Genomic DNA, 22,976 nt, shown 5'->3' on the forward strand with positions numbered 1-22,976 from the left:
TCCTTTATATTTGGACTTCCCTCTCCCTGAAGTAGAGGGTTAAGGTTGTGTTACTGTTACTGTACTAGTTGGCTGCTATTTTAGGTATATCTAGTTTGTATCCGCTTCCTTTCTTGAGGTCAAGAGTTAGGTTTGCTAGGCTTAGGCATTTTGTTTCTTTTGTTGACCACCTGGGTCTGTTGGTCTGAGTTTTTCTCCTTTGTAGTAGTTGTTGTCCACCTGCTTTTTGTCCATAAGGTGACTGGTTGTTGTCTCCTCTGCTGGTTGAGGCCCATTGCTCTTTCAAGTTCTAGTTTTTTTTCCCATGTAATTATCTGTCCTTGTCTAGAACATCAGATTAATCCGTAGTGTCATCTCCTTGGTGCTGATCATCTCCATATTGGTTGACTCGTCTCCATCCAGCCATTGTTCAGGCCTTGATTCCTTCTCATACTCTTGCGGAATTTTACTTCATCTGAAGGATACTTCAGTGGTAGCCCACTCCTCAGTTGGACCTAATTGGATATCCCACATCATGTCCAATTATGTCTACATCCTCTGTCCCTCAATCGACAATAAGATTTCTGTACTTAGCATAAAAGTCCACAGAGGGACACCACTTGCTCACAAAACTGAGGCATGACATTTGTTGCCTGTGTCCAAATTTCCTTTAGGTGGCAGTATAACCCACATGTCAAAGAATTTCTATTGTCCTGTGTCCCTCAATGGACTCCCAAAAAAAAGATTAGTGCATTATTATTTTTAAATATTACTAATAACTTTTTAACGAATGACCCGAATTCTATCTTCAATTTAGCTTTCAGCAATCCAATGTAGAGCAGTAGGCAGAGCAGCAGTGTCAGTCTAACATTGTATATACAACAACAGGGGGGTAGTGCACAGGAATTATGTCCTCAATCTGCTGCTCCTTCATTGTACCATCAGTCAATTGGGGAAGGTCTTTGACTAAGGTGTTTGTTTATCTGCACTGGAGATTAGGGAACCAGCTGTAGGAGAAGGGATGCCTGGGTCATATGACTGGCTGAACAGAATTAAAACTTACACACATCTGTAATTAACTTACACACATCTTTAACTGCACAGGGAACACTTATAGAAGTGTATTTGTGTTGCACCCTCTAGTGTGCTAGTTCTTAAGTACAGGCAAATTTATTAGACTCATGGTGTGTGAGTCTGGAATCAGGGTTTATTGCAGGTCAGGCTGGATGACTCATACAGGCAGGTCTCTGGTGCCTCCTCCTGGTTTGGGGTGTTTGGAGAAACTTCTAGAAGCTAGAGGGCAGAGGCCAGGAGGGTTGATCTGCATACTTATGGGAGCTTGGCCAAACCCCAGGCAGTGGGCCTGGCAGGGTTGCTGAGCCAGCCCTCTAATATGGATGAGCCATGCTGGCAGGGGAGTTGGGTGGAAGATGGAGTGTTGAGGAGACTGTGGGCGGCCTAGGAAGGGTATCCTAGGTCTAGGGGTAACTGGGCTCAGGCTGGTTTAGGGGGACCCACTCAGCAGAGGGGTTTGACATGGAATCCTGCCTGAAAAGCAGCAGGAGCATGAAGGATAGAGTGAGTACATTGCGCACCCAGGGACGTTCAAGGGGGGAGACTCCCATATATACCAATCTTTCAAAAAGAACAGCGCTGTCCTTAACCCTTTTATTACCTTGCCCTGGGAGATCTTTAGAAGCAGCCAGGAGGGCTGGTAGTGGCTGCAAGCAGTGTAGCTGGGAGCAGATCTACACAAGGAGAGGATACACTCCTGCGTGCAGTTTGCCTCAAGTTTTTGTGCTATTTCCAAGAGGGGCTGAAAGCTCCTAGTCTGTAATGGACTTCTAAATCCACTAAGGACTGTGTGAGTAAAGAAGAGATGGCAGTCTGGGATCTTTTTGTACAAAGGAAGGAAGTTTTCCCCTGTTTTGTTCTTGATTCAAGTTGGGCATCCCATAAATCACTTCACTCATCCAAGATGTTGCCCCTAATAAAACATATAAACAAAGTCAAGGGGACTGACTTCTTGTGTCTGGATGCAAGCGGAGAATGAGTGTTGCCTGGCTGTGCAGGAGTAGGAGAGCCAGTTACCAGCAACCCCTGCAGGGGGTAGTGCTACACTTTGCTACACATCACTTTTGCTGGAGAGTATTTATGCCCCTCTGTGGCCAGGGGCAGTCGCAGTGAAGCAAGCGCACAGGAGCAGTCGCAGTGAAGCAAGCGCACAGTCCCTTGTGACACGCTGCCCGAAGCGAGTGACATTTTATGCATCTGTTCAGCCACAAGCTTCATCACTTTTCCCAAATGAGTCATGACAGTTGTAGAATGCTTTCACACTGCGGCCTACATGAGGGGGAAAGTTTCATGAAGTGGTGTTCCTACTGGAAAAAAAAGATTGTGGCACGTTGCTGCGAAAAAAAAAAAAAAAAATGTGCCACATTGTTATTTAACACCAAGTCTGTTCATCGTTTAAGAAAAAAAAAATATTTTGCGAGCATTAAAGCATTGCTGCTCATACTCCTTCCTCATTGCCAGCTCCTTGTATTTTAGTTTGCTTGTCTGAAAGTATGACATGCAGTGAACTGTCTTGTTGTCCACTAACATCAGCGTTCTCGCTATCACCATACTCCTAAACGCAAGTTTGTTAAACCTCTCTCTGGTCCATTTGTGTGCTGTTTTGACCCGAGATCAAAAAGTGAAGCTTGGTTATGTTATAGGCATAGGGGTGTGCAAGCTATATTGCATTAGGGTGTGCACCACCATAACTCAAACACAAGCGTGTGTGTGTGTGTGTGTGTGTGTGTGTGTGTGTGTGTGTATATATATATATATATATATATATATATATATATATATATATATATATATATATATATATATATATATATATATATTCAGAGACACACTCTTTTTAAAGAGGTTTTTTAACGTTTAACACATTTTACATCTTATGGTAGGATTGGTCAGAGGGAGACAGAGGCGGTGAGGGGGGTGTGAGAGAGGGGGGATGAGAGAAAAAACAGGAAGGGGGGGAGAGAGAGAGAGAAGGGAGGGTGAGAGATAGAGAGGGGATGGGGGGGGGGGGGGGAGACATGGATTACCTGCAGATATGGATTACTCAGGGTGGGCAGTGCGTGACAGGGCACAGTGGGCCCCCCTTCCCTCAGGTCCCGTTTGCCCTGCACACTTCTGGACACTGGATGATACACTGGATGGTGCTAGTGCATGGAGTGATTAGGGAGTGCCCAGGCACCCCCGCCAGCCCCCCCTGTGTATGCCTGTGGTTATAGGGAACATGAAAAAGTGCTGAATCCTGAAAAATATACTTTTTTTCTTGAAGTCCTACTGCAAAATAGCAGAAATGCCTAGGCATTACTGTTCTGTAGCCTCCTTGCGATGTATTTGCAATGTGATATCATTTAAAGCGGGGGTGTCCAACTTGCAGCTCAAGGGTCCTCAGACAGCTATGAATGCAGACCAACACAAAATCGTAAACCTAAAAATTTAGTTTTTTTTTAAATTTGTTAAATGCGTTTGCACTTAAAGCCCTTTCACACTGGGGCGGTTTGCAGGCGCTATTGCGCTAATAATAGCGCCTGCAAACCGACCCGAAAGTGCAGCTGCTTTCATTCCAGTGTGAAAGCCCCGAGGGCTTTCACACTGGAGCGGTACGCTAGCAGGACGGGATAAAAAGTCCTGCTAGCAGCATCTTCGGAGCGGTGAAGGAGCGGAGTGTATACCGCTCCTGCCCATTGAAATCAATGGGACGCGCGGCTATACAGCCGGCAAAGCGCCTCTGCAGTGGCGCTTTGCGGTGGTATTTAACCCTTTCTCGGCCGCTAGCGGGGGGTAAAACCCCCCCCGCTAGTGGCCGAGAAAGGGTTAAATACCACCGCAAAGCGCCACTGCAGAGGCGCTTTGCCGGCTGTATAGCCGCGCGTCCCATTGATTTCAATGGGCAGGAGCGGTATACAGCCGGCAAAGCGCCTCTGCAGTGGCGCTTTGCGGTGGTATTTAACCCTTTCTCGGCCGCTAGCGGGGGGTAAAACCCCCCCCGCTAGTGGCCCAATACCGACGGTAAAACGCCGCTAATAATGGCGGCGTTTTACCGCCGACGCCACCCCCACCCCAGTGTGAAAGGGCCCTTAACGAAAACATGCTGTCAAAGAAAAAGTGGTTCAAAAGCCTTAAGGTTTTTCACCTTAATGCATTCTATGCATTAAGGTGAAAAACCTTCTGTACTTGAGCTCCCCCTGAGACCTCCCCCTTTTCCATACCTGAGCCCGATCCGATCCAGCGATGTGCATGAGCACAGCGGCTCCTGCTGCTGTCCTTCTCCTCACTGGACAGACTGATAGCAGCGGGAGCCAATGGTCCCGCTGCTGTCAATCAAATCATGTGAGACGGGAGCCAGGCCGAGTCCTGTTGTCTGTGTCAACGGATGCAGCAGCAGGGCTTGGGAGCATGCATGTACAGTTCCCCCCCATGGAACGTGGCTTTTCGTGGGGGCACCCGATGAAGAGGAGAAGCCTGGAGCGCTGGCAAGGGACCCCAGAAAAAGAGGATCGGGGCTGCTCTGTGCAAAAGCATTGCACAGAGAAGGTAAGTATAGATATTGTTATTTTAATACAAAAATAAAAAAAAGCCTTAGAACCACTTTAATCATGTCATCAGTTTTCAGCAGCATCTATATTTGTGCCTAACTTTTTTAAAGGATGAAGCACACAAAGGGCAATATTGGAACCCAAATATTTGATGAGCACCTTAAGAATTTCTACTCCATCCATCCAAACTGATATTGATGCGTTAGTTTATAAAAAAAAACTGTGTCAGATATCACAATGGTTTTATGTTGCCCTCTTTTACTTTTTATAATAAAAAAAATTACAAAAAAAATGAAAATGTTATTCCTTAGATACATTATCTATATCAATGACTTAACTTTTTCCGCTCATCGGCTATCCTTAGCCAAAACAATTCCTCCTCTTCCAATGTGGCCAAGGAAGGTCAAAATGTTGGACACCCCTGATTTAAAGCAATGCTGTCACTAGTCTCGTGAGAATTTAGGTGAGATTTGGTGATGTCCACTTCCGTGCTTCTCATTGTTCTCCTTGCTGGAGAGAAAGCTGTACCTGAAAGTGCTTACTGCTTTTTCTTCACTGTTTCTGTGGATTTGTGCTTTCTAAAACGCTTTGGCTGCTCCTTGAATATTACCCTAACAGTCATCAAGGGGGCAGCTCTGACATGAGGAAGCAAAGTGCTGCCTTTACCAAGATGTCTTCACACTAAGACACTGTGCAGAGCAAGGCATTTCAAGTAAGTCAGTAATGGGAAAAGATTCAGAGGCAAAAGAGGAGAAAACCCAGTGAACTATTTTGTGTCCATTATGTTGTGGCCATTTATCTGTCTCAATATCCCTGTTGGAATTTTTCATTTACTTTATGAAGAATGCAGTTATGATTTTCTTCCAAAAGTGGGTCAGGTTTTTTTTTTTTTTTTTTTTTTAATGTAGACTTTTATGGAATCCTACCACAAAGCCGTACAATACAGAGTAGTGACAACATCAATACACAATACCCCCCCCCCCCAAGTAGTTGACCAGAGCAGCAATATAATTCATAATACAGAATCATAACTGACAATAGACTATACAAAACGACAAGTCACCTATGCAAACATATAGGATGTAAGATCACAAAATACTACCCCCCCCCCCCACCTAGCTGGGCTTTTGCATGAGAGGACCCATAATTGTCTCATTTATGATAAGCAAACCAAAAATAAAAAACTCTACAAAAGAACAAAGAAGAGAGAAGAAAGAAATACAGGAAAGGAAAAGAGGGGAGAAGAATAAATAAAAAGGGGATGGGGGGGGGGGGAGAGAGACAAAGAAGCATAGCATGAACTAATGAAGTATGCACAAGTGCATTTCCCCCCAGCGGAGGTCCCAGGCACTCAAACTAATCAAATCTACCCATCAGTAGCGTCTTGGGAACAAGAAAATGTGATGAGAAGAGAACTGCAATGCCCAGATTCCCCACGAAGGTGGGCTGATGGTGCTCCTGCTCAGAAAGTCTTCCCGAAAGTAATGGAACATGGAGATATAAGGTGAAGAGCTAGACACTCGTCCTTCCGAAAAAGTCACTTTGTTACATTGAGTGAAGTGTACATAGTACAGTGGCTTACACGTTTTGGCAATAAACCTTAATCATAGCCATTAAGAAAAGGCAACCCGTAAAATCAAATCTTCCGCTGCTGTTCCTCTCTTCACTTCAAGGTTGCAGTAAGTTCCTTCATCAGTTGACTCTCCTCAATTACAGCATACCATTGACCTTGCGAGGGGGGCTCAGTACACTTCCACTTTTGAGCTTCACAAACCCTAGCTGTGTTTTATGAGGTGAACTAAAAGTGACTTCTTATAGCGGAGTTTAGACATCGGGGTTGTGACGGAACCTCCTGCACCCAGCTTGAGTGCTTCTGTCAGGATACAGCTTCCTCTAGTCTGGACCCAAGAACTAGGTATTATGGCTGAGCACCCAAGGACTAGATGGCACTAGCGAAGGTGCAAACTCGAACTCTTTATTGTAAATTCACACAGAATATATAGCACACAAGATCAGGTGGAGCCTGATCACCCTAACAATGCAAAGTGTAAACAGGAATATAATTTGCATAGCTAAGCAACAGCCAACATAAACTTAAACATTAATTAAACAGTAAGCTAATCAACATAAACATATAACATCCCACAATAGTTTGATAACAAGGTAAAGTGGACACAATATTAATCACATCTCCAAGAGATGAGCAGACAGACAGAAACAATAGGTGACTCAATTGGGAATTCACACCTAGGAGGCACACAATGTGGAAAGTAGACACCTTAGTAAACAGAGTATAGAAGTAGACCCCAGTATCAGGTTGATTATATTTACATTACTCTGAGTCTCACAGTCTAAAGCAGTCACTGCTGGTTTGGGCACAAAGGCCCCAAATATGTATCCTGGTCCTGGATCCGAATCTGAAGCAAGACCACTCCAAGGTTCCCCCAGGCACACAACTCCCAAGAATAAATTCCCCTCAAAAGCAAGGGCCCTTAGTCAGTAGGCAAGAGGCTACCCTGCAGTCCCCTCCAAAAGCCACTGTCCTGGTTAGGTCTGTCATAGGGGTCAAATGCAATCAAAATGCCCCAGGTGGTTTTCAAGCCGAAAATCCGTAGGTTTGCCATCTTCTGAACTTTCTGCCAGCGAGGGCATATAAGCGGGTACTGCCAGAAGATGTGTCTCCAACATCTCCAAGATAGTGACGATACAGTCTGGAATATTTTGTTCAGCAAGAAAAGCCCCTGGTTGATAGAAGCAGTTTGGACTCTGAGCAAACCAGTCAAAGAGATCTCTCGTTACTGGGGTTTGATGTGAGGCATTTTGAAGAGATTACATGATCATTGGGTTTTTTAATCACATTGGTGGTCTATAAACTAAAGCCGGTGCATTTCGGGGAGTTGGTGCACCCTCTTCTTAAGGACTATAGGTGTCAGTGCAATCAGGAGACCAGTGGGCACTGGAGAATGATACTGATGAATTGGAGCTGCTTTGGATATTGGTGGCTGCTTGTGACAAAAAAACGTCTCTATTGGAGCACCAGAGAGGTGTCCTTAGATGGCACGTATTTCATCATCCACTGAAAATTGAAGTATTTGTTTTGGGTGGTCTAAGTCAAATTTATAATAAGCCACTGTAACGTAGTTTTGAAATACATACATGCTCATTATGTTAATGCCAAATAAAGGATTTACTTGTTTTTAATATGCCTCTGAAGACTTTTCTCCTTTCCCTTGGGAGATTGAACAATTATATATTATTGTTACCAGGAGAGAAACCGTTGCCAAAACATTTTGAAGCAGCTTCATGTCTTTCTATGTTTCCATTAGCAATAAACAAACTGTCACCTTTGTATACAGTGATCCTTACTTTGACATCTAATTTGGGAGGCGAAGATGAGACGTAAACCAAGATGCGGAGGAATCCTTCGAGTCTCATGCCGCCTCTTGCATAGAGAATTTCTATGAAAACTACAATGGCTTTAGAATGAGTAAGCTCGGCACATTCGGCTTTACTCCAGTTTGAAAATGTTTATCGTGGAAGAATAAAAACAATCCTGTTGGCTGCAAGCGATTTTCCGGTCTTGCGGCAGTGAGTTTTGTAGTATTCTTTCCCACCCTCGCCGCTCCGCATGAGGTTCTTACCAGGTAAAATACTTCATTAAATCTGAATCACTGTTTACTTTTTGAGAAGAGACATGCTGAATATTTCAGGATATTGAACACCAAACCGCTGTTCGTCTCTAAGTAATGCATTTACTTAGCTGACGTTTAACCTCTGATGGGACATGGGGTATTCTGATTTCTGTCATCACAAGTGATGATCAGGGAGCTCTACTGAGATGTGGCATTCTCTTTTCCAGGCGTGGAGGCTTTTTGCATCGCAGTTGTTGAGGCACAAACATTTCCTTCATTTTGACCCCTTTTACACTGAGGCACTCGAAAACTGCCCATAAAAAGTTGGGCGTTTCGCTGAGCTTTTGGGGGGTGTTTTTTTTGCGGTCATGTGACTCAAAAGAACCATTTTGCGTTGCTTTTGAAGCGCTTTTCGTGCACTTTTCAGGCGCTCTTGAAGTGCTTCCCATTCATTTCAATGGACAGGGGTGTTTTTGAGGCCCTTTTTTAAGCACTCCAAACATGCTCCAAAGATGCTGTTTGCAGGACTTTTTTCACTGCCTCATACCCCGTACACACGGTCGGACTTTGTTCGGACATTCCGACAACAAAATCCTAGGATTTTTTCCGACGGATGTTGGCTCAAACTTGTCTTGCATACACACGGTCACACAAAGTTGTCGGAAAATCCGATCATTCTGAACGTGGTGACGTAAAACACGTACGTCGGGACTATAAACGGGGCAGTGGCCAATAGCTTTCATCCCTTTATTTATTCTGAGCATGCGTGGCACTTTGTCCGTCGGATTTGTGTACACACGATCGGAATTTCCGACAAAAGATTTTGTTGTCGGAAAATTTTATATCCTGCTCTCAAACTTTGTGGGTCGGAAAATGTGTGATGGAGCCTACACACGGTCGGAATTTCCGACAACAGGGTCCTATCACACATTTTCCGTCGGAAAATCCGACCGTGTGTACGGGGGATTAGTGTGAAAGCATTCATTGATCTTAATGGAAATAGGTTTTCGTGAGCTTTTCAGGCACTTTTTTTTTTTTTTTTTTTATTTTTTTAGCACAAAAGTGCCTCAGTGTGAAAGGGGTCTTTCGAATGGTTGTAAACCCTAGGACTAAAAAAAAAAACCTGCAAGACAAAGGCATAATGAGCTAGTATGCATAGCATACTAGCTCATTATAAATTACTTACCTGAGATCGAAGCCTCTGCAGCCGTCATCATGCACCGCTCCGGCAGCCGACATCGCTCCCGGTTATCGCAGGCTCCGGCGCTGAATGTCCGGAACCGTGATGACGTCACTCCCACGCATGCGCACGGGAGCCGCCGGTAACGGCACACTCACTGAAGCAATGGCACATACGTGCCATTGCTTCAGTTTGCATGTGCCAAGGAGGTCGGCACATGCAAATACAGGGGATATCTCCTAAACCGTTCAGGTTTAGGAGATATCCAGGGTAGCTACAGGTAAGCCTTATTATAGGCTTACCTGTAGCAAAAAGTGTGGTGTAAGGGTTTACAACCACTTTCAGTCAGCTGCAGTTCTCACTGGGGGGTACTTGCTGTGGCTTTACCTCATTTACAATAGGGCTAACATGTTGAAACTTGCATTTGCTAAAAAAAACACATCTAACACCTCATCATAAAGTCAGTCATTGAACCACTAAGCTTAGCAAGTGTTTCAGTAATCAACTAATAACTAATTGACTTAAGTTTCTTAGTATGCTTGTTGGGGGCTACATTCTCTTGCCACATGATTCTTTACCGTGTAACCTCCATCATATGTCCCTGTGTGTGTGTGTGTAGTTGCAGTTGGATCAGAGGGAGGGCAATTCTCAGAATAGGTATAGCTCTGATGAAGGGGGACTCCCCCCCCCCCCCCCCCCCCCCCCCTCCCCTCGAAGGTTGTCACTATCTGAAGACCTGTGTGGCATCTTCTTCCCGGGATAGAAGAAGTATACTTTGTGGTTGTGGAGACTCTGTATTTGGATATTTGTGATGAGCTTGTCCTTTTTATCGATTTGTGGGTATAATCGCCTATTTTCTCTTTTTTTAATAAACAGTGTTTGAAGATTTTGCAGTAGGTTGGTGCACCCCTCTTTGTTCTTCTATATACTAGGTAACACAGGCTGTGAACAGCTCCAAGGAGCAGAGTGGTTAGTAGAAGTAAATGCCCAGGTTGAGGTTCTCACCAAGGGAATATTTACCCTAAAAAAAAAATTCAGTTTGACAGGAACAGATCGTAAACATCTGGAGCGTTTTAAGACCTTTTGACACTTGAAGTTGTCTTGCTGGCTGAAAGGGTATGCAGGGTCTTGTATTTTTTTCCAGAGATAGACACCTATCCATATGTAAAAACATGCTGAAAAGAGCACATTGTCGAAACCGTCAGTAGACCAAAGATACGGGCAGCTGAAATAATTTTCAGATGTTGAAATGTTGAGCTTAGCCCCGCCATCTTCTGCCCACCATGATTCTCAGTTGGTCTTTTAATGTGATGGGCAGTCTCATCAACGAGGAGGGGAGACTCACGAGGAGTCAACTTTTGTGGTAAAAGTCAAGACTTGCTTGCAACTTCAGCTGTCTGTATATCTTGAAGAAAAAAAAAAACAAAAAGGGCGCATCAGCCTAGTGCATTATCTCAAGCACAATTTTTTAATAAAAGTAAATTAATAGATAAGCCCAGATCTCTAAGGAAGATGGTATATCCCTTGAAATGCATTAGCCTTCTTGTGTTGTGTCATGAAGTCTTCCATATTCATCATCCAGGTCCTGGAGAACCAGGAGACCATACTATAGAATTAATTACGTGTCCATGTACCTACAGCCTTTTTGAGTATTTTTATACACTTATATTAATAAATGGTGCTTGTGATCATGCACTAGGCTGGTGCGCCCTTTTTGTTTGTTTCTGTTCAGGATCATAGATTTCCCCAATCTGAAGAGGGCTTCAAAGCTTGAAGTGGATTCTGAGCACCACATGGATTTTACTGGTTGATAAGCCTTCTTGCCCTCAAGAATCCTTGTCCTACCTTGTTACACTTGAGCACGGATGTGATGTTTCCTTTCATTTGTCTTTATATCTTGACTTTATAAATTTTACATTCAGTTTTTCATTCCAATAATTTTTATTAGAAATGAACAGAAAGGTACAATAAGTAGAGCATCCATTTCTTGGTCAATCGTGACATATAGGGATGATTTCAGGTAAGTTTCACAAAACAAAAAACAGACAGTAGGTAACCACCTATAGTTTGGTCAGGTAACATGGCTGTAACCAGCAAAAAAAAAAAACTAAACACACTAGAAACAACAATAACGTAATCATCAATAAAATTTGTATTATGACGGTGCATTTAGGTAACTACAACCCATGCAATTCTGTGGGCTTTTACTGACACATCTCAGGCTCACATAAAAGAGAAGCCTCACAGGACCAACAATGGCATGATGGTTAGACCAAAATGTTGAAAGAAGAGGAAAGCCGTGAGAATAAAAAAGGGGGGGGGGGGGGGAAGAGAAGAGACAATAGACGTGCACCCTCTTAGTACTGTGTAAGTGTTCCTTCGTCCAGATCAGGCTATACAAAAAAGGAGGGTTCCCCTAGTGGTGGACTTTACAGGCACATATAAAAGGGCGTAAAAGAGTATATAAAGTACAAAAATGTAGTTTATTAAATAATATAAACTAAATTTTTTGTACTTTATATACTCTTTTACGCCCTTTTATATGTGCCTGTGAAGTCCACCACTAGGGGAACCCTCCTTTTTTGTATAGTTTTAACATTTTGGATGTGGCACAACCTCAGTCTGCTGCCAATCTACACTATCTGTTATTCGTCCAGATCAGGAGGGTCCTGAGAAGTATTTCATCCTGGGATCCCATGTTTTCATGAAGTAGGCCAACCTGTCATGGAGAATAGCTGCCATGCGTTCATTGATCATAATCCATGTCAGTCTGGCCTTTAGGTGTTTAAAGGGGACCACAGGGGACTGTAGGGGATTTCCAGAACCGTGCAAATCTTGGCTGCTGTGAAGATGAATGCGATCAGGCGTCTCACAAATCCCGATATCCCCTCCACCGGCCTGCCTAAAAGGGCCTGCTGTGGGGTTTTGGTTTGGTTCACCCGAGTGAGGGAATAGATGAAATTATATGTGCCGATCCAAAACTGCTTAACTTTCAGACAAGTCCGCTAGGTGTGAAGGACCATTCCGTCCTGACCGAAGCCGCGGAAACACCGGGAGGAGGCCCCCGGCATGAAGGATGCCAAGCGCACTGGCACTAAATACCACCATAAGAAAACGTTGTAATTTGCCATAATCAATGAGGTATTAATATAGGATTTAAAATTAAATTGAGCCAGTTTCCCCCATTCCACTCCTTCCAGCGTTTCCCCCCCAAGCCCCGTTCCCATCTTTCCATATAGGATAATTGAGTGGAATTCTTGTGTAGTAATATATATATGTGACCAATATGCTTGTAAAAAAGTCCTACATAAATACTCCACTGGAGTAGAAGAGATCAGGTCACTGGTACGCTTTAAGGTGTTCAGGAGTTAGGTAATTTGGGAGTATAGAAATAGCTCCCTTGTGGGAAGGTGATACTTCTCCTGTAAAACTTGTTTTGATAACATTCCTCTATGGTCACAGAAGTCTGCAAGGTGGATAAATATATTGTTCGTCCACCATGCAAAAGTGGGAGGACTGTGACCTGGAGGGAACACGGTATGGCCCAACAAAGGGGCTAGAGGGGTATGGGGGGGGGATTTAAAACCATGTTGATTTGCCAATCTATCCCATAAACCAGGAGAAAAAGATACCGTTGGGTATAGTATACCAGGTCTGGCTTTGGCCTTGAGCCACATCAAGTGGCTAATTGGGGTGGGTGGAGGAAGGGAAGAGTCCTTCTGCATCAACAAACTATTAGCATGTTGGGAATGGAAACAAATCAATTGTGCTAACTGTTCGGCTTAAACATATTTAGTCAACTCTGGGACTCCCAAACCACCCTTTCATTTTGGGGCGAAGAGCATACATTCAATTTTTTATTAAAGTAACCCCTGAAGAAATGACACTTTGCTACAATGTGAAGTAGTGAGTGTACAGCTTGTATAACAGTCTAAATTTGCTGTCCCCTCAAAATAACTCAACACACAGCCTTTAATGTCTAAACCGCTGGCAACAAAAGTGAGTACACTCCTGGTCCAATTAGCCATTTTCCCTCCCCGGTGTCATGTGACTTGTTAGTGTTACAAGGTCTCAGGTGTGAATGGGGAGCAGGTGTGTTAAATTTGGTGTTATCGCTCTCTCTCTCTCATACTGGTCACTGGAAGTTCAACATGGCACCTCATGGCAAAAAACTCTCTGAGGATCTGAAAAAAATAATTGTTACTCTACATAAATATGGCCTAGGCTATAAGAAGATTGCCAAGGTCCTAAAACTGAGCTGAAGCACGGTGACCAAAACCATACAGCAGTTTAACAGAACAGGTTCCACTCAGAGCAGGCCTCGCCATGGTTGACCAAAGAAGTTGAGTGCACGTGCTCAGCGTCATATCCAGAGGTTGTCTTTGGGAAATAGACGTATGAGTGGTACCATGTCCTGTGGTCTGATGAGACTAAAATAAATTTATTTGGTTCAGATGGTGTCAAGCGTCTGTGGTGGCAACCAGGTGAGGAATACAAAGACAAAGGTGTCTTGCCTACAGTCAAGCATAGTGGTGGGAGTGTCATGGTCTGGGGCTGCATGAGTGCTTCCGGCACTGAGGAGCTACAATTCATTGAGGGAACCATGAATGCCAACATGTACTGTGACATACTGAAGCAGAGCATTATCCCCTCCCTTCGGAGACTGGGCCGCAGGGCAGTATTCCAACATGATAACGACCCCAAACACACCTCCAAGATGACCACTGCCTTGCTAAAGAAGCTGAGGGTAAAGGTGATGGACTGGCCAAGCATGTCTCCAGACCTAAACCCTATTGAGCATCTGTGGGGCATCCTCAAACAGAAGGTGGAGGAGCGCAAGGTCTCTAACATCCACCAGCTCTGTGATGTCGTCATGGAGGAGTGGAAGAGGACTCCAGTGGCAACCTGTGAAGCTCTGGTGAACTCCATGTCCAAGAGGGTTAAGGCAGTGCTGGAAAATAATGGTGGCCACACAAAATATTAACACTTTGGTCCCAATTTGCACATTTTCACTTGGAGGTGTATTCACTTTTGTTGCCAGCGGTTTAGACATTAATGGCTGTGTGTTGAGTTATTTTGAGGGGACAGCAAATGTACACTGTTATACAAGCTGTACACTCACTACTTTACATTATAGCAAAGTGTCATTTCTTCAGTGTTGTCACATGAAAAGATAAATAAAATATTTACAAAAATGTGAGGTGTGTACTCATTTTTGTGAGATTCTGTATGCATTAAGATAAAAAGCCTTCTGTGTGCAGCAGCCCCCCTCACCCCCCCCCCCCCATACTTACCTGAGGTCCCTCTAGTTCCAGTGATATTGTAGGAATGTCTCGGACTCCCCCCCCCTCATTGGCTAAGACAACAGCATGGCACCATTGGCTCCCACTGCTGTCAATTAAAGTCAGTCAGCCAATGAGAATAGAAAGGAGCAGGGCCAGACCGCAGCTCCGTGTCAGAATGGACACATGGAGCTGTGACTCAGCTTGGGTGCCCCCATAGCAAGCTGCTTGCTGTTGGGGCACCCAACAGGAGGGAGGGGCCAGAAATAGAGCTTTCTTTTGGTGGTATTTGATCACCTCTGCGGTTTTTATTTTTTGTGCTATAAACAAAAAAAGACCAACAATTAAAAAAAAAAAAAAAAAAATGTTTTACTTTTTGCTATAATACAAATCCAAAAAAAAATGTAGAAAAACAAATGTTGTCATCAGTTTAGGCCAATATGTATTTTCTACATATTTTTCTACATATTTTTGTAATAAAATCACAATAAGCGTATATTGATTGGTTTGCGCAAAAGTTATAGTGTCTACAAAATAGGGGATATGTGTATTTTTTTTTTCACTAGTAATGGTGCTCAGTGATTTTTAGCAGGACTGCGACATTATGGCGGACAGATCGGACACTTTTGACATTTTTTTGGGACCAGTGACATACAGTGATCAGAGCTAAAAAATAGCCACTGATTACTGTATAAATGACATTAGCAGGGAAGGAATTAACACTAGGGGGCGATGAAGGGGTTAAATGTTCCCTAGGGAAGTGTTTCTAACTGTGGGGGGAGGGGACTGACTGCAAGTAGAGAGAGATCACTGTTCCTGATAACTCTTTTTACTTTGACAGATCCCCATTCTGGCTCTCTGTGGAGCGATCGTGGGTGGCCAGCAGACACACGCACTGGCGACGCGCAGTGGGCGCGCTCGCGCGCCTGCTATAGCCATTAAAGGGACCGACGTACACCTACGCCGATTTGCGCAGCTGAGCCAACCTGCCACAGTATAACTGCAGCGGCTGGTCAGCAAGCGGTTACAGTAAAGCAGTGCCGTATCGCAAAAAATGGCCTGGTCATGACGGGGGTAAAACTTTTGGCGCTGAAGTGGTTAAATAAGAAGCAAGACTTTACTACTACTTTAAGGAAACTTACCAATAGCATTCAGTGTTGCCAACCCCCTGCAGCATTTTTTACTGAAAGTGGGACTTTTTTTTTTACTGATAACCTAAAAAATTACAGAACTCCTATTAAAAACCAAAACAACCAATTTTTATAACCACTTCCTGCCCGCCATATAGCAGAATGATGTGCGCAAAGTGGTTACTTTATCCTGAGTGGACATCCTATGATTTCCAGCCGGCTAAGCCACGATGGTGCACAGCGCGGCGATCTTTGGTGTGGTGTGTCAATCTGACAAACTGCATCATCGATCTCGGTAAAGAGCCCCTGATGTAGGCTCTTTACCATGTGATCATCTGTGTCCAATCACAGCTGATCACAGCGTAAACAGGAAAGAGTCGTATATTGGCTTTTCCTCCACTTGCGCTGACAAATGCAAGTAGAGGAGAGCCAATCGGCTGCTCTGCTGATGGGGGGGTCTACGCTGATTGATTATTAGTGCAGCCCCACCCCCGAGGATGCCAACCAGGGATGCCCACCCAGGACCATCAGGTATGCCAACCCATGATAACCAGGGTTGCCAATCAGTGCCCATCAGTAATACCTGCCAGTGCCTCCTCATCAGTGCTGCCTATCAGAGCCATCTATCAGTGCGGCCTTTCAGTGCCCATCAGTGCTGCATATTAGTGCCACCTCATCAGTGCTGTATATTAGTGCCACCTCATCAGTGCCGCATATTAGTGCCTCATCAGTAGTATTTTTTTCAATAAATATCTATATTGTTTATATTGTTTTCTTCTCCATTGTTTCCTGGCCTATAAAGTCCGATTTTTGGTAGTACTTCCAGTAGTACCCCTCTTTTTTTCCTTTAATATTTACGGATGTGGCAATTCAGTGCCCTCTTTTTCTACTTATCATCAGCGCCACCTCATCAGTACCACCTTATCAGTGCCCGTCAGTGCAGTCTCATCAGTGCCCATCAGTGAAGGACAAAACTTGCTTATTTACAAAATTTTTTTAACCGAAACAAAAATGTTTTTATTTATTTTTTTCTAAATTTACGGTCTTTTTTTTATTTGTTTAGCAAAAAATTAAAAAAGCCCAGTGGTGATCAAATACCACCAAAAGAAAGCTCTATTTGTGGGAAGAAAATGATAAAACAATTTTGTTTGGGTGCAGTGTTGCATGACCGCGCAATTGTCATTTAAAATGTGACGGCACCGAAAGCTGAAAATTGGCCTGGGCAAGAAGGGGGTGAAAGTGCCCGGGATTGAAGTGGTTAAAGAGTATAAACACAGTATGGAAACGCTGACAATACCCATAACAAATAATTCGCCTGGTTTACACCTAAAATAAGTCAACACAGCATGAAGGAATTATCAGCCCCTGATATTTACAGGCAGTTGTAAAAAAAAAAAAATAAATCACTGATTTTCACAAACTGTCTGTCTGTAAATTTACTGGCGGTTGGCAACCCTGGTAGCATCTAACAGGAATCCACTCGGGCACTCCCTAGCAAGACGCAGGAAAAGATTTCCTCTACATTTGTATCTTTTTCATCTAAAATCTTTTCCAGCAAGTTCACAGATCCTCCCAAAATCTTTTTCTTGTATAAACCAACTTGTTTAATTTTTGTGCCCCCCCCCCCCCCACCACCCCTTTAAATTCTGCTCTATATGTTATCTCCGCTTGGCATACGTTGCTCTCGCTCGCCACACAAGGAAGGGTTAAAGGCTTTTGACGTTTTGCCTGTGTGTGCGCGCGCTTCAGAAAATCCTCTCAGATAAGTGAATCTTTGTTAATGTATGTATTTCCTCTGGTAATTCAGGTCAGCGTTTTTTCAGAGTCCTCATGTAACCTTTTAAGTGCCTTGCGTCCATACAGCAAAGCACTTCACTTCAGAAGCATGTGGAGATCTCACATATATTGTTTCTGACGCTTCCCCGTCAATTGCCGCCGTGCTCGTGAGATGTTTTCATAATGGAGATTTCCCTTAAACAGTCGAGATGCTTGTTTTTAAATTTTAAAAGCTATAGAGACGAGAGGAGTTTATAATTTTTTTTTTTTTTTTTCCTTTGCGGTTTTGCATAACGTATAATGATTAACCAGATAGAGTTTATTTTAGAAATAGAAGACAACAGATTTTGTAATCGATTGTAAGCGGCTGTACATCTGCATATTTATTAAGGGTGATGGCTCACGGAGGCATGTAAATATTACACAAGCAGATCACAAGTAAAGGAAATGTAGATAAGGGTGAGTTATGTAAGTAGAGCCTTTTTTTTTTTTAATTTTCTTTATTATGCAGGCTGTGCCGTTTGTAACGCTTTTCATATTCGGGAAGAAATTGATAGAGGATGCAAAATGTTCTGACAGGATCATGTGATGGCCTTGCCATGTACTGGGTATTAACAGTCTCATAGGAGAAGGATGGATCTGCTGACCTCAAGGCAAGAAACCCGAGTACACCATTGTGATTACATAGAGTTACATAGTAGGTGAGGTCGAAAAAAGACTCAAGTCCAACCTATGTGTGTGAATATATGTCAGTATTACATTGTATTGTACATTTGTACATTGCTGCCCCTCTCTGCCAATCTCTTCACTAGGCTTCCCCTACCCCACCGTGTAAAATTCAAAATGCTAACCATAACATACAAGGCCATCCACAACATCGCCCCCATCTACATCACCAACCTCATCTGCAGATATCGCCCAAATCGTCCCCTCCGCTCCTCTCAGGACCTCCTGCTCTCTAGCTCCCTTATTACCTCCTCCCATGCTCGCCTTCAGGACTTCTCCAGAGCCTCTCCCATCCTCTGGAACTCCCTGCCCTGGTATGTCCGATCAGCCCCTAACCTGTCCACCTTTAGGAGATCCCTGAAAACTCATTTATTCAGGGAAGCCTATCCCACACCCACCTAACAACAACTGTCCCTGAGCCACCCCCCATTAAATCATTCTCTGCAGCTATTACCTTTTGTACCACCACCCCCTCCCTTTAGAATGTAAGCTCTACGAGCCGGGCCCTCCTATCCCTTCTGCATTGAACTGTACTGTAATTGTGTTGTCCCCCCCTCTACATTGTAAAGCGCTGCGTAAACTGTTGGCGCTATATAAATCGCGTATTATAATAATAATAATAGTATATACCTGTAGGTTGCGGTCGTTCAGGTGATTATCTAATAGTTTCTTGAGACTATCGATGCCCCCCGCTGAGACCACCGCCTGTGGAAGGGGATTCCACATCCTTGCCGCTCTAATGCCCCGTACACACGATCAGATTTTCCGACAACAAATGTTGGATGTGAGCTTGTTGGCGGAAAGTCCGACCGTGTGTATGATCCATCGAACATTTGTTGTCGGACTTTCCGCCAACAAATGTTGGCTAGCAGGTTCTCAAATTTTCAGCCAACAAATGTTTGTTTTGTCTGACTTTCCGATCGTGTGTACACAAGTCAGTCTGACAAAAGTCCACGCATGCTCGGAATCAAGTTCGAGCCGGAGATATAACTAGCGTTCGTAATTCGTAATTGTTGGCCAACATTTGTGTGACCGTTTGTATGCAAGACAAGATGGAGCCAACATCCTTCGAACAAAAATCAGCGGTTTTGTTGTCGGAAAGTCTGATCGTGTGTACGGGGCATTACAGTAAAGAACCCTCTACGTAGTTTAAGGTTAAACCTCCTTTTCTTCTAATTTTAATGAGTGGCCACGAGTCTTGTTAAATTCTCTTATGCAAAAAAAGTTTTCTCCCTATTGTGGGGTCACCAGTACGGTATTTGTAAATTGAAATCATATCCCCTCTCAAGCGTCTCTTCTCCAGAGAGAATAAGTTCAGTGCTCGCAACTTTCCCTCATAACTAAGATCCTCCAGACCCTTTATTAGCTTTGTTGCCCTTCTTTGTACTCGCTCCATTTCCAGTACATCCTTCCTGAGGACTGGTGCCCAGAACTGGACAGCATACTCCAGGTGCGACCAGACCAGAGTCTTGTAGAGCGGGAGAATTATTGCTTTATCTCTGGAATCCCCTTTTTAATGCATGGCAATACAGTGGAACATCCGATTGCGAGTAACGCGGTTAACGAGCGTTTCGCAATACGAGCACTGTATTTTTAAAAATCGTAACTCGGTTTGTTGTCTCGCATAACAAGCACGATTCAGGCCAAAGCGGTGTGCAGTACCGCTTTTGGCCTGAGGTGGGGGGGGGGCGCCAGAGCAGAGCCGAACGTCACCGATCACAGCCGTTCGGAAATACACGGAAAGGCCAGAGGACACTTCGGCTGACCTTGGCAAATCTCGAGTAGGAAGTCTTTCCGAGGTTTGCTGAGGTATGCCGAAGTGTCCTCGGGCCTTTTCGGCTGTTTGCGAGGCTCTCCGGCGCCCCCCCCTGCCTCTGGCCGCATGCGGTATTGCATCCCATGGAAGTCTAATTATTTTTGTTTCCATTGACTTCAATGGAAAAACTCGCTTTGATATGTGAGTACTTTGGATTACGAGCATACTCCCGGAATGGATTATGCTCGTAATCTGAGGTTTCACTGTATTCTGTTTTCTTTGTTAGCAGCAGCTTGGCATTGCATGCCCCCAGAGGTTCTCCCCCCAGTGTATAGATTGCATTCATATTTTTGCCACCCAAATGCATTATTTTACATTTTTCTACATTGAACCTCATTTGCCATGTAGTTGCCCACCCCATTAATTTGTTCAGATCTTTTTGCAAGGTTTCCACATCCTGCGGAGAAGTTATTGCCCTGCTTAGCTTAGCTTCGTCTGAAAATACAGAGATTGTGACTGTGTTACCCCAAAATGTATTCATCAGTTTAGGCTAATATGTATTCTTCTACCTGTACATATTTTTGATTAAAAAAAAAAAAAAATGGCAATAATAAGTGTATATTAATTGGTTTGCACAAAAGTTATGGCGTCTACAAAATAGGAGTTATATTTATGGCATTTTTATTATTTTCTTTTTTTTACTATTAATGGTGGTAATCAGCAATTTTTAGCGGGACTGCGACATTGAGGCGGACCCTTTTGACACTTTTTTGGGACCAGTGACATTATTACAGTGATCAGAGCTAAAAATAGCCACTGATTACTGTGTAAATGACATTGGCAGGGAAGGGGTTAACACTAGGGGGGCGATCAAGGGGTTAAAGCAGAAGTAAACCTAAAAACCTAATTTAAATCTATAAAACAGTTTCATTTCCGGCACGTGGCGGAAATGTAACACTCGCATTGGTTGTGCTCTCTGCGATTTTTAGCGGGACTGGGACATTGCGGTGGACAAATATGACTTTAAATGACACTTTTTGGGGACCAGTGTCACCAATACAATGATCAGTGCTATAAAAATGCACTGATCAATGTATAAATGGCACTGGCAGGGAAGGAGTGAACACTAGTGGGCGATCAAGGGGTTAACTGTGTTCCTGGGAGGTGTTTCTAACTGTATGGGGGATGAGCTGCCTGGGAGAAGAGAGAGATTGCTGTTCCTGATCACTAGGAACAGCAGATCTCTCTCTCCTCCCCTGTCAGAACGGGGATCTGTTCGTTTACATTGACAGATCCCCGTTCTGGCTCTCTTTCCCACGATTGCGGGTGGCCAGCGGACATCGAGTCTGCCGGACCCGCGGGCGCCCGCAAAAGCCAGTGTACGAACCGACGTACCAGTACATCGATTTGCGCAGCCGAGCCAACTTGCCACAGTATAACTGCGGCGGCTGGTCGGCAACTGGTTAAGGTGGATGTAAGCCCGATTTATGAAATTTGAGCTGGGCACATATTAGAGCTGCATGATTAATCGTTATACGATCTCAATTCACACCATCCCCCCCCCCCCCCCCCCGTGATCTCCAGGCTGGATTGGCTCGATTTTCCGGATCTCCCCGTCGGGACCACGGAACCAGCGTGGAACGCAAATGGCGCCGATATCGGAACTGACGTCAGTCAGCATAGAGCATAGTGCCCAGCCTGGACTGCGCAAGCGCAATCAACACACCGCTCGCTCCCGATGCTCGAGGCTGGTTATTCATTTAAATACAGCAAGGGGCGGATGCTTTTCTCAAAGGGGCAGATGTATGGTTATAAAGACAGCAAGGGGCGGATGTATGGTTATACACTGAACACAATCAACACGACCAGCCCCGACCATCAGGAGCAAGCGGCGTGTTGATTGCGCATGCACCGCTGATTTTTTCTTTTTTAAATTAACCATTTTAAAGAATTGTGAGAGAATTGTGATCTTTATTCTAAGCAAAAGAATCGCGATTCTCATTTTTCCCAGAATCGTGCAGCTCTACTAGTCAGTACCAGTTTGCAAAAGTGTATTTGCTTTGGAAGAATAAATCCCCCTCTAACGTTGTATGTCCTACTTTTGCTCCATTATGTAAAACTATTAGGCCCCTTTCACACTTGTACGACTTGTCCTGCGACTTGGGACTGCAAAGTCACATGACAAGTCGTACCTCCATGATTTCCAATGAGTACCGTTCATATCGGTGCCACTTCAAGTCGCAGTGACTTCAAAGTAGTCCCTGCACTATTTTGGTCTGACTTTGATGCGACTTGAGGTCCATAGACCGCAAAATTACACAGGCTTGCTCCAAGTTATGGCAAAATGAGAGAAAGTTGTGCTATTTTCAGGTCGCACAAGTGTGAAAGGGGCCTTAGAATCGTTTATACATTTTAGAATGGGGTGCCTCAAGACTGTCCATCATTTTTTTAAGGGTACCTCGAGATTGTCCGTCATTTTTAAAGGGTGCCTTGAATGAAAAAAGGTTGAGAAACACTGGTCTATGGACACACAGAGATGGCTTAGGAGCGAGCACGCACATGTGCCCCAATAGCAAGCAGCTTGCTATGGGAGCACTTAGTGGGAGGGAGGAGCTAGGAACGCCAGCGGAAAACCCAAGAAAAGGAGGATCGGGACTGCTCTGTTCAAAACCATTACTTTGAGCGGGTTAATTATAACATGTTTGTTCTTTAAAAGGCTCGGGGCTCTAAGGAAGGGGGCTTGTCCCCCGAAATGCGTAAGCTTCTCCACCCTGTGACATTGTATGAGGATACCCGTCCCAATTGCTGTAGTTATTTTTTTTATAAGCCTGATTTTATCTGCATTTCTGAGTATGATATTGTTGCGTTTTTAATAAATGGTTATGTGGTAATGCACTAGGCATTTGCGCCC

At 44.1% G+C, this 22,976-nt stretch overlaps 1 protein-coding gene and 1 non-coding gene across 4 annotated transcripts in view; both read left to right on the plus strand.

Moving 5' to 3' along the window:
- ZBTB20 (zinc finger and BTB domain containing 20) overlaps positions 1 to 22,976 on the plus strand; it is a 1,365,016-nt gene that overhangs the window by 62,978 nt on the left and 1,279,062 nt on the right. The window lies entirely within an intron of this gene.
- Positions 11,825 to 12,039, plus strand: LOC141130761 (small nucleolar RNA snR44). The gene has a single exon (XR_012242522.1). It is a non-coding gene; the product is annotated as a small nucleolar RNA snR44 (small nucleolar RNA).

This window comes from Aquarana catesbeiana, linkage group LG02, assembly GCF_042186555.1.
Source record: "Aquarana catesbeiana isolate 2022-GZ linkage group LG02, ASM4218655v1, whole genome shotgun sequence".
Taxonomy (NCBI): Eukaryota; Metazoa; Chordata; class Amphibia; order Anura; family Ranidae; genus Aquarana; species Aquarana catesbeiana.